This window comes from Homalodisca vitripennis, chromosome 3 (assembly GCF_021130785.1).
Source record: "Homalodisca vitripennis isolate AUS2020 chromosome 3, UT_GWSS_2.1, whole genome shotgun sequence".
NCBI classification, from domain to species: domain Eukaryota; kingdom Metazoa; phylum Arthropoda; class Insecta; order Hemiptera; family Cicadellidae; genus Homalodisca; species Homalodisca vitripennis.
The window spans coordinates 161,364,299-161,376,539 of record NC_060209.1 but is presented as its reverse complement, the minus strand read 5'-3'; positions in this window follow the sequence as shown (position 1 = coordinate 161,376,539).

Here is a 12,241-nt window from a genome sequence, read left to right as displayed (position 1 = left end):
CCTTAAATTTATTTTAACCTCCCGTCTTATACTGAAAATAAATTGTATAAAAAAGAGGAGACACTAGTTAGCTGCTGCCTGAGTATTTGAGCCTGGGATGAACATAACCCGTTGCAATGGTTAACAGTGTAGGCTAAATGAGTAGTTAGAATTGATTAATTATTTGATTAATCAAAAGCACAACGATCTTAATACATACAAAGGTTTATAGTTTGAGTTAATTTTTAAGTACTAAACACTTAATATATTATATTTTGTGTGCTTTTATCTTACTTAAGCTATGTTCATGTGATACCTAATGTATAAAATACTGTTCTTGTTATTTATTTTCTTTACTTACTATCTTAATCAACCTATGTTTGTGTAACACAGATTGTGTTGTTTTTATATATCAAAAGGATTGTGCATGTTCATTGGGTACTGGTGGGGCAGACATTGAATCAGAATTACTACATTAGTTTCCTGACTACTGTATGGAGCATTTCCAGAGAGAACGGAATGATTTGTGGAAAAACAAGTCATGGATCCTCCACCAGGACAATGTTTCAGCTCACAAAGCTTCCTCAGTAAAGACGTTTTTGGTCAAACAAAACATCCCTGTTTTAGATAATCCTCCCGACTTGGTCTCCTGTAACATTTTTTTGTTTCCTAAAGTCAAGTCAGCTTTGAAAGGAACAAGATTTAAGACTTTTGAAGCAGTAAAACAAAAAGCAACGGAAGTCATGAACAGGATTACGGAAAATGATCTGCAGCATTGTTAAGTACATTGGAATATTTGCTGGAGCGGTGTAGAGATAGAGGAGGGGAGTACTTTGAAAGGGATGGCATCAAATAGTGAATATCTACTGTATATGTACAGTTTGTTTTCTGTCTCAGTCCTGTTATTTTCTAGCCACATCTTGTATTCTTGTTCTTTTACTATATTACTAAACCTATGTTCGAGTGATATACAGACCCAACTTATATTATATTGTTCTTGGTAATCTTTTACTTTATTACTATTTGACGTAATCTATGTTCGTGTGGTACAGACGTAATCCTTAAATTGTTCAGTTGTTCAACTTTTGGTAAACTCCTTTTTGTACAGTAATTGATAATATTCAAGTTTTGTACATCTGCACCATTTTATTCCAAATTCTTTATTTCTTATGGTCAGTTGGGTAATGATGATTTATTAAATGCTTTAATTTTGAACCATCTTATGTGATAATAATACATCTGAACCCTGCTGACATAAAGTAAAGTAATATCTTATTATACCAGGCGAAGTTAAGGCTAAGAAGCCCTCATTAACACAACCTGGTACCAAAAACTTAAAGGTAACTTCTGAACCACCACCAATGGCCGGGCAGGTGGACTGCTTGTAAGGACAGGATCGCTCAGCGATCATCCATCCAAGCAGCAGCAATGCTCAATACTCTTGAATTGGTTATCTCACGATAGCTGCCGTACCCGCTACACTGCGCCACTGGCAAAAGGTCTTAATAAAAGCAGAAGAAACTACACCATTATTGTTTCATTATTTTGGTGTGATCTATCTGTATAATACTTCTGAACACTTTTATTACGGTATAGGTTTCCTTATTATTCTATTTATCTCTATCTTCAATAGAGACTAGATATAGTTTTTCAAAGGAATATTTGTTAACCATACTCTCTAATATGTTGGTTATCATTTTATCCTCAGGGAACTTCTGCGTTATTACCAAGTGTCCTTTTGAGGAAGTAGGCTTAATCACTTGTTTACTCACAAGTTTCAAATCACTTTATATGGCTGAAACCCGTACAGCTATATAAAGTGGCCCAGAGGAGTCAGCAGGGTGGCCACCCGACCGAGAATAAGCCGGGAATTTCACTGAGAACCAGGAAAATTAAAAAAAAAATTTCGTCTCCGAGAACTTATAAAATCAAGACATAATTTTACAGCTCCTTTAATCAAGAACTGATTAATCTCGAAACATCGTATTTTACGCGACGTGGTCTGTGAAACTGTGAATGAAGAGCGACATATTATGTTCGCGAGCTCCCTCTGACGCCGGTTGATCTAAGGTTACATCCACTAGTGAAGTGGAGTTTATCTTGGATAGTTCTACTCCTGTACCGCGGCAAGCTTGCCCCTCTCCTCCCCACAAAAACGTAACAATGCATTGGACAATTAAAATCGGCCGATCGTTCCGGATTTTGGCACTAAACTAGTGATACGCTTTAAGCGGCAGAGCGGTAGTGGCGATACAAACGCGTATTTTGTACTCCTTAGTCAGTTTTAAGTATTATTCAGTCGCCGAAGAGGGGTCACCAGACGAAGTTGTTCAACTCTTATTCTTGAATAAAAATAGTATTTTGAAAAGACGTGTATTTGATAGATAGCAAAGGCCTAAAATATAGTGTTATAGGGTATAAACAGGCTTAAGAATTCGGTTCGTTGAATAATATGATTTTTGACTGATAAGAGGTGCAGCCCGATTTTTTTAAGTACACCAGAATGTCAGTTGGATTTTTACCAAGCCTGGTACCTTTTAGGGAAGAAAGTAGTGGGTTAGCTACAACAACACCGAAAAGGGGGCGTTTGCGTCGTGTTGCACAGCAATGACAGAATGAGCTGAGGTTTGAGCGGTAGGAGAAAAATTTAATGTCTAGAATTGGTGGTGGATAAGAGCCATCGTGTGGTACTTCCCTGCCGTTTACGTTGTCATGGATATTGTCGAGTGTTCCCCATATGTACAACACAAACATTAAACTTAAAGTCGCCGCTCGATCCAGCGCTCACCGCCTACCGCTTACCGCTTGTATTGCGGCCGGGGCCTCGGTTGATCTACGAACGATTGCTCCTCACACACGTTCCGATTGTCATCAAATTACATAGGTCAAAACAAAGATAGTGATTTTACGTTTTGATGTCACGGTCACATCCAAATCTTGACTGAACTAAGTTTACACTGGCAAAACAATGTGCAAGTGTTGTGTCCGACTGTAAAAATCGCTAGTCTAAACGGGCGCAAGAGCTCTCGCGTAAATGATAAAATTAATTGTGCTCGCTATCTGGATGCAAATATAGAATGTACTGTTCTGTACTGGTGTCTATGTACTTATTCTACAGATAGCGAACTAGGCGCATTCGGTAACTTCTGTTGCAGATAACTTTCTGATGCACTCTTCATGTATTGGCAACATTAGTGGGATATATTCGGAGCCACGATACTTTCGCGGGACTCTTTTTCAGGACTTCCACCAACGATGAGAATTTGAAAAAGCGTGCATTATGCATGAATTTGTAACTCCGGTAAACGTATAGATATGCGTGAGTATTTATAATGTGTCTGGAATTTTGACAAGGGATGGATCGTTTCCGATACTCGATTCTGCGGATCTTCTCACTCTATTCGGATACCAACAGAAATGCTTAAATACGCTTTAAAAATCACGATTTCACAATATTAATGATATGGAGAAGCTGAATTTCGAATTTAAAAATAAGTCTTGCTAAACATTTCTGTACTTTCCGTATGATGTAGATAGATAACCTAAGTAAAAAACTGCTATAATTTAACAAATGATACTTTAGTTACAATTAGTATTTTTTATGTTTATTTTGGCGCATCGTCGATAGTCTGCTCTGTCTATTCGTGGACAAAAACGATCGGCAGTACACAAATTACCGATTAGTGAATCATGTTTTTGCAGTTCTTTGTGTATAAAACAATATTTATAAATATGTAGTAACAAAATAACGTGATTTATAAATTATATTTACATTGACGTTCGTATTTCTATGTCTATATTTGTCAATGCCATCGTGTCTGCTGGTTCTATGTGCGGACGTTAGCTGCTCAGCGGAAAATAGGCGATCGCTAATTTTGAGTTTATACATTCGTCGTACAGTACTTTATATTGTACATAAATCAATTCTCTATAAGTAAATTCATACATTTTTACGTAAATGAAATATATTTTGAAAACTCATTTTATAACCTATCATTTCTGTTACGTAAAAGGAGAAAGTAGTGTTTATGACCTATTATTTTAAATACTGTATATTCATTTCCCTGAATATCTGAAAATTCCTTTGAAGTAACGTGGTGTTCTTAGGCTTCCCCCTCAAAAAAATATAAATGAATTAAGTAGAGTTCAGATGAAAGTATTTAGTTTTTTGTTGATTGTACTGAACTGACGTCGTGTACCTGCGAATTCATTGTCTCGTTGACATATCGAGAGACACAGAGATAAAAACTAAAGAGCTTAAAATAGGTGATAGCGATAAATCGTCACTGAATTTATCGTATATCGCTAGCAACGAAATGCTAGAGCACCGCAGCTTTGTGACATTACTTGCAAATACTGCTAGTGACGATAAACCGTCATCATTGCACGTAAGGGTTAAATACAGTATTACAGTTGTCTATTTAGTTTTAAAATAGATTATAGAATTGGAATTTTTCGATCGGAAATTTGAAAAGAGGTTTTGAGTGGCCATTCTGGGAGCGTATCCCAGAACCCCTTCGAGTGCTAAAGTTGGACAGGAGCCCTTTACCCGGTGATGCATACCAAAGCTAACCTCTGAAGACTCTGTAGGCTCTTGGCAGCTACTTTTGTTCTACTTTCGGCCACCATACTAGAGCAGCATATATGGCTTGGTTTTAATATGGCTTCGTACATCCAATATATAATTTTTTGTTTCAATCCCTATATAAATCCAACGAGTCTTTTACAGGAATTTCCTTTTTCTAGTGAAGGTTATTATAGGTACTTATTGTTTTTGATGGGTTAATTCTTAGACCTTCCCGATGACACCAGTCACTTGTAAAGTGTAGGGCTCCGTGAGTGAGACGTGCCTTTATTTCTTCCCCTGATCATAAGCACTAGGTTATCAGCATAACATTGTAGATTTATTCCCCTTTCTTCTGCTTTTAAGATGTCGTCATCCACCATCGCCTATAAAAGGGAAGATAGTACCCCTCCCTGGGGGCATCCTTTCGGGGGGATTGTTGTTATACATCGCTGAAATTTGCATTTATTTTTGCAAGGACTACTTATAAAGGACTACTATCCACTTGACAGCATCTGGGGAACATTAAACCTTTTCTGTGATTGTGCTATGCTATTCGGTGATTTGCTCCTTCAATGTCGATAAAGACGCCTGACTAGAGCTTCCTTTTTTCCATCCATCCACTTCCACTGAACTACGGTGGTAGTTAGTTGACTTTCCTTTCATCGTATCCATGATGATATAGACTGAGTGGGTGTGCCAGTAAGGATCTATCTCTTATACGTCTATTTATTATTTTTTGAATAGTTTTCACAATGGAGGAGTTTAGGCTTACCTGGCTATACAAATTAGGTTGAGACGAGGCTCTAACTTTTTCCGCACAAACAAAACAAGTGCCGTCCTCCAGTTCTTTGAAATAAATCCAAAGACATAGATAGCTGCTTCTAAACAGGGTTATAAGGGCTCCTGTCCAACTTTGGCACTCGAAGGGGTTCTGGGATACGTTCCCAGAATGGCCACTCAAAACCTTTTTTCAAATTTCAGATCCAAAAATTCAATTCTATAGTTTATTTTAAAACTAAATAGACAACTGTAATACTGTATTTAACCCTTACGTGCAATGATGACGGTTTATCGTCACTAGCAGTATTTGCAAGAAATGTCACAAAGCTGGGGTGCTCTAGCATTTCGTCGCTAGCGATATACGATAAATTCAGTGACGATTTATCGCTATCACCTATTTTAAGCTCTTTAGTTTTATCTATGTGTCTTTCGATATGTCAACATAACATTTTACGAGACAATGAATTCGCCGGTACACGACGTCAGTTCAGTACAATCAACAAAAAAAACTAAATATTTTCATCTGAACTCTACTTAATTCATTTATATTTTTTGAGGGGAAAGCCTAAGAACACCACGTTACTTCAAAGGAATTTGCAGATATTCTGGGAAATGAATATATTAAAAATAATAGGTCCTAAACTCTACTTTCTCCTTTTAAGTAACAAAAACGGTAGGTTATGTATGAATTTATTTATAGAGAATTGATTTATGTACAATATAAAGTACTGTACGACGAATGTATAAAATCAAAATTAGCGATCGCCTATTCTCCGCTGAGCAGCTAACGTCCGCATATAGAACCAGCAGACACGATGGCATTGACAAATATAGACATAGAAATACGAACGTCAATGTAAATATAATTTATAAATCACGTTATTTTGTTACTACATATTTATAAATATTGTTTTATACACAAAGAACTACAAAAACATGTTTCACTAATCGGTAATTTGTGTACTGCCGATCGTTTTTGTCCACGAATAGACAGAGCAGACTCTCGACGATGCGCCAAAATAAACATAAAATATACTAATTGTAACTAAAATATCATTTGTTAAATTATAGCAGTTTTTTACTTAGGTTATCTATCTACATCATACGGAAAGTACAGAAATGTTTAGCAAGACTTATTTTTAAATTCGAAATTCAGCTTCTCCATATCATTAATATTGTGAAATCGTGATTTTTAAAGCGTATTTAAGCATTTCTGTTGGTATCCGAATAGAGTTAAAAGATCCGCAGAATCGAGTATCGGAAACGATCCATCCCTTGTCAAAATTCCAGACACATTATAAATACTCACGCATATCTATACGTTTACCGGAGTTACAAATTCATGCATAATGCACGCTTTTTCAGATTCTCATCGTTGGTGGAAGTCATGAAAAAGAGTCCCGCGAAAGTATCGTGGCTCCGAATATATCCCACTAATGTTGCCAATACATGAAGAGTGCATCAGAAAGTTATCTGCAACAGAAGTTACCGAATGCGCCTAGTTCGCTATCTGTAGAATAAGTACATAGACACCAGTACAGAACAGTACATTCTATATTTGCATCGAGATAGCGAGCACAATTAATTTTATCATTTACGCGAGAGCTCTTGCGCCCGTTTAGACTAGCGATTTTTACAGTCGGACACAACACTTGCACATTGTTTTGCCAGTGTAAACTTAGTTCAGTCAAGATTTGGATGTGACCGTGACATCAAAACGTAAAATCACTATCTTTGTTTTGACCTATGTAATTTGATGTAATTTTACATCTGTAATACTGTATTTAACCCTTACGTGCAATGATGACGGTTTATCGTCACTAGCAGTATTTGCAAGAAATGTCAGAAAGCTGCGGTGCTCTAGGATTTCGTCGCTAGCGATATACGATAAATTCAGTGACGATTTATCGCTATCACCTATTTTAAGCTCTTTAGTTTTTATCTATGTGTCTTTCGATATGTCAACATAACATTTTACGAGACAATGAATTCGCCGGTACACGACGTCAGTTCAGTACAATCAACAAAAAAACTAAATACTTTCATCTGAACTCTACTTAATTCATTTATTTTTCTGAGGGGGAAGCCTAAGAAATAAAAAAATAACTTTGGATGTCAACGCCCCTGTACTATCCCACATTGAAGCTAGTGAGCTGGCCCATGAATTCACCAACTGTATAAAATCAATGAGACACTAAAAAGTGTTGCAATACACTTTTGAACCGATTTACATCATTTATTGATTTTATGTCAGGGAGCCCATTTAGAAATCTTATGCCGGCATGAGAAGGAAGATAGAAGCTCGTATCTTCTCAATCTATGCTGAACAGTTCTGAGATTTTCACGATCCTTGTATCGTAGTTGTGATTGTTTCGACCTCTAACCATTTACCTCTTCATGTTTGCAGGTAGTGTATACAAACATGGTAATGTTAGTATTTTGAGTTCATTATATGAATTTTTACACGTCTTTCTAAACTTTAATTTAGCAGTAATTCTGATAGCTTTCTTTTGCAAGACAAATAGTCTGTGGAAATCGCTATTTGAACAGCTACCCCACGATATAATACAGTAGGATAAATGTGGGTGGACAAACGGTAATATGCAGTCTTCATTAATGGATCTGAATAATATTCGGAAAGACCTATCAAAAGATATATATTACTTGAAGATGTCAAATTAGAAATGCAAGGGTCTACTTTGTTAATTGTATAGTTATTATTATTAACAGTATTTTAGATTAGGATTTCATATAAAGTTTTGTAAGTAGTTTTTTCTTTGGTACTTAGGTAATTTGAACTTTTGATTAATTTAAAGAAAATTAGATTTATTGCTTTTCATCTTCTATATGATAAATGTTGTTATATTTAAAAAGACCTCAGTATCACTTAAAAAAAAAAATAAAATTACTAATAGTTACAAGATTTACATTCTACGATAGACGCTTCACGGTTCTCTAAAGTTTCTAGAAAAACTTGTTCAAGGGAATAAAAGAGTCTGTCCATAAGCCATCCTGTGAGTTTCTTCACTTGTGTTGTAGTTCTTGTGGTAGAGTGTGACGCTTTCTGCCAATGTAGGATGGTTTAAATTCATACAGCTTCAGGTGGTGTGCGAGAGTGTAGCATACTTTTACCTATTTCTGGTACTGGACTGGTGGATATTCCTGATTCTTAGCAGATCTTCTCTATCAGCATACATTACAGCTTTTAGAATTTATAGAATAACTACTGTCATTATTTTAAAGAATTTGAAAAGCATCTCTGCAACTTTCCAGGTAATGTAAACATGCTAGCACTCTTGATTAATTTTTTCTGGATCATCAGAAATATTTTCAGATTTGTTGCTGTTGTACCATCTCATACAGCAGAGCCGTATCTTAGCTGGCTTAAAAAAGAGAAATAGTCTAATCTAGCTGTACGTACTGTTGAGGGATTTCATTTATTTTCACGACTTGTACATTGGTATGTAGAACATATATTTACATACGACGTCCAACTCTTTTACCTAAAGCTATCTGCTATATAAAGCATTAAGAATTGAAATTATTAATGAGTTTTTCCACAATTTAATTTCCATTATTTACTCCTAGTCTACTTTTTATGTGTTGGTAGTGTAAGAAATATCTTTCAAACTCTACTGTTTGGTCCAGGGAACCATACTCACTTTCAATGCCTTGTTATTCGTTTTTTTCAATTATAAGAAGATGAGGAAACTCCTCATTCCACTTAGTCCTAAAAGGACCACTGTGCTGCTTCCGGAGTGACAGGATATTTAGAATGGGTAAGGTAAGGAGTAGGATCCGTCTCCTGTCAAGATCCCATGAGGAGCAAAAAGAAGCACAATCTAAGTCATGTCACCTTGGAAGAAGGGGGGGCTAAGTCTTGTCCAGCCTCTTTCAGTCAAAGGTAGCAGAGGAGACAATAATCAGCCTTTAACATTAAGCGAGCCCCATGCAGCCCTCGGCATATGCTGTTCCACCTTGGCTTGGAAAGCAGAGAAAATTTATTCAGTTGTAGAGAAGAATACTAGAATTCAGATTTTTGCGATAAAGTTTTCCCGAAAGTTGAGAATGCATGCTAGATGATAGAAAAGAAGCCAATCAGTTCAGCTCTATCTGATCGGAAATTTTCCAAAGACAAGAAGTGGACCAGGCAGTTCCAAGGTGCACGCTAGGAATTACAGCACTAGATGATGAGAGAAGGTGGCTGTGATTGTGCATCGGGGATACACGGAATTGGCTCATGTATGGGGTATGAAGATCCCGCCACTTTGCACCCTAAATATGAATAGTGTATTACTGATGTTTAAATTAAAGTTGAAAATATTTTATTCACTCACAAAATGTTTACTGCAATAAATGATGACCTCTTGATTATATATATTTTTGTTTATCTCTGGTGTTAAAATGGGATTGCCCAAACGCATTGAACACTACACATTTTTTATTAAAGGAGAAGCTAATTCCCTTAACAATTATTTTGAACTAATGCATTACCAATGTTTCCATTATTGTTGAAACTATTTGGCACACTAACAAAATGCTTAGAGAAATTAAAACCCGTTGAATACACAATTCATTTATTGATTCAGTTTTTGACAGTGAAATGAAATTGAATTAAAAAAACATTATTGTTATTTCTACCGAGTTCACAGATTATATCCTTTATGTAATGTACTTAGGTTCATTTTTACAAGTGTTTATTTATGTTTCATTCTGGCAGCATAAATCAGGTGCTACTTTTCCTTGCTTGTACCGTCGTAAAAATAGCTGGGATATGTACATTTTAAAAATGTCATAATTTTGATGCCATCCTTGATGTTACGGATTTGTTGTGTAGCTTTTAGTTTGGTCCTACACCTTCCCAAAATAAGTAATCTATTTTAATATCTAGGAGATGAAAATTGAAGAGAATATTCACTAGTGCCTAAAGTTAAGTCAATTTGTCAGCCTTACCTTGTGTAAGTAACTTGTCCCAGCCACTGGCTCTGATGAAATAAGCCTCTTTAATGTATGCAGACAGGGCTGTTAGCGCGTCACACCAGTTCCTGCCAATTTACACGTGGTTTAATTACACACTTGGGATCTGATAAGTGAGGAAGTTGGAATGACATACTGCTGCCGTTACGCTTTCTGCTCATAGTGTGTTATTCGGTCAGGGTGAGTTTTATTCTGCTTTTAGTTACTAGCGACACATGAGTAACTACAAATATCGAGATATAGGGGTAAAAAGAGTTGGCCAACAGCTCTAGTTTACTACATAGGACTATTGGAGTGGGTGGGGCTCGCTTAATGTTAAAGGCTGATTATTGTCTCCTCTGCTACCTTTGACTGAAAGAGGCTGGACCAGACTTAGCCCCCCCCCCTTCTTCCAAGGTGACATGACTTAGATTGTGCTTCTTTTTGCTCCTCATGGGATCTTGACAGGAGACGGATCGTACTCCCTACCTTACCCATTCTAAATATCCTGTCACTCCGGAAGCAGCACAGTGGTCCTTTTAGGACTAAGTGGAATGAGGAGTTTCCTCATCTTCTTATAATTGAAAAAAAACGAATAACAAGGCATTGAAAGTGAGTATGGTTCCCTGGACCAAACAGTAGAGTTTGAAAGATATTTCTTACACTACCAACACATAAAAAGTAGACTAGGAGTAAATAATGGAAATTAAATTGTGGAAAAACTCATTAATAATTTCAATTCTTAATGCTTTATATAGCAGATAGCTTTAGGTAAAAGAGTTGGACGTCGTATGTAAATATATGTTCTACATACCAATGTACAAGTCATGAAAATAAATGAAATCCCTCAACAGTACGTACAGCTAGATTAGACTATTTCTCTTTTTTAAGCCAGCTAAGATACGGCTCTGCTGTATGAGATGGTACAACAGCAACAAATCTGAAAATATTTCTGATGATCCAGAAAAAATTAATCAAGAGTGCTAGCATGTTTACATTACCTGGAAAGTTGCAGAGATGCTTTTCAAATTCTTTAAAATAATGACAGTAGTTATTCTATAAATTCTAAAAGCTGTAATGTATGCTGATAGAGAAGATCTGCTAAGAATCAGGAATATCCACCAGTCCAGTACCAGAAATAGGTAAAAGTATGCTACACTCTCGCACACCACCTGAAGCTGTATGAATTGAAACCATCCTACATTGGCAGAAAGCGTCACACTCTACCACAAGAACTACAACACAAGTGAAGAAACTCACAGGATGGCTTATGGACAGACTCTTTTATTCCCTTGAACAAGTTTTTCTAGAAACTTTAGAGAACCGTGAAGCGTCTATCGTAGAATGTAAATCTTGTAACTATTAGTAATTTTATTTTTTTTTTAAGTGATACTGAGGTCTTTTTAAATATAACAACATTTATCATATAGAAGATGAAAAGCAATAAATCTAATTTTCTTTAAATTAATCAAAAGTTCAAATTACCTAAGTACCAAAGAAAAAACTACTTACAAAACTTTATATGAAATCCTAATCTAAAATACTGTTAATAATAATAACTATACAATTAACAAAGTAGACCCTTGCATTTCTAATTTGACATCTTCAAGTAATATATATCTTTTGATAGGTCTTTCCGAATATTATTCAGATCCATTAATGAAGACTGCATATTACCGTTTGTCCACCCACATTTATCCTACTGTATTATATCGTGGGGTAGCTGTTCAAATAGCGATTTCCACAGACTATTTGTCTTGCAAAAGAAAGCTATCAGAATTACTGCTAAATTAAAGTTTAGAAAGACGTGTAAAAATTCATATAATGAACTCAAAATACTAACATTACCATGTTTGTATACACTACCTGCAAACATGAAGAAGTAAATGGTTAGAGGTCGGAACATTCACAACTACGATACAAGGATCGTGAAAATCTCAGAACTGTTCAGCATAGATT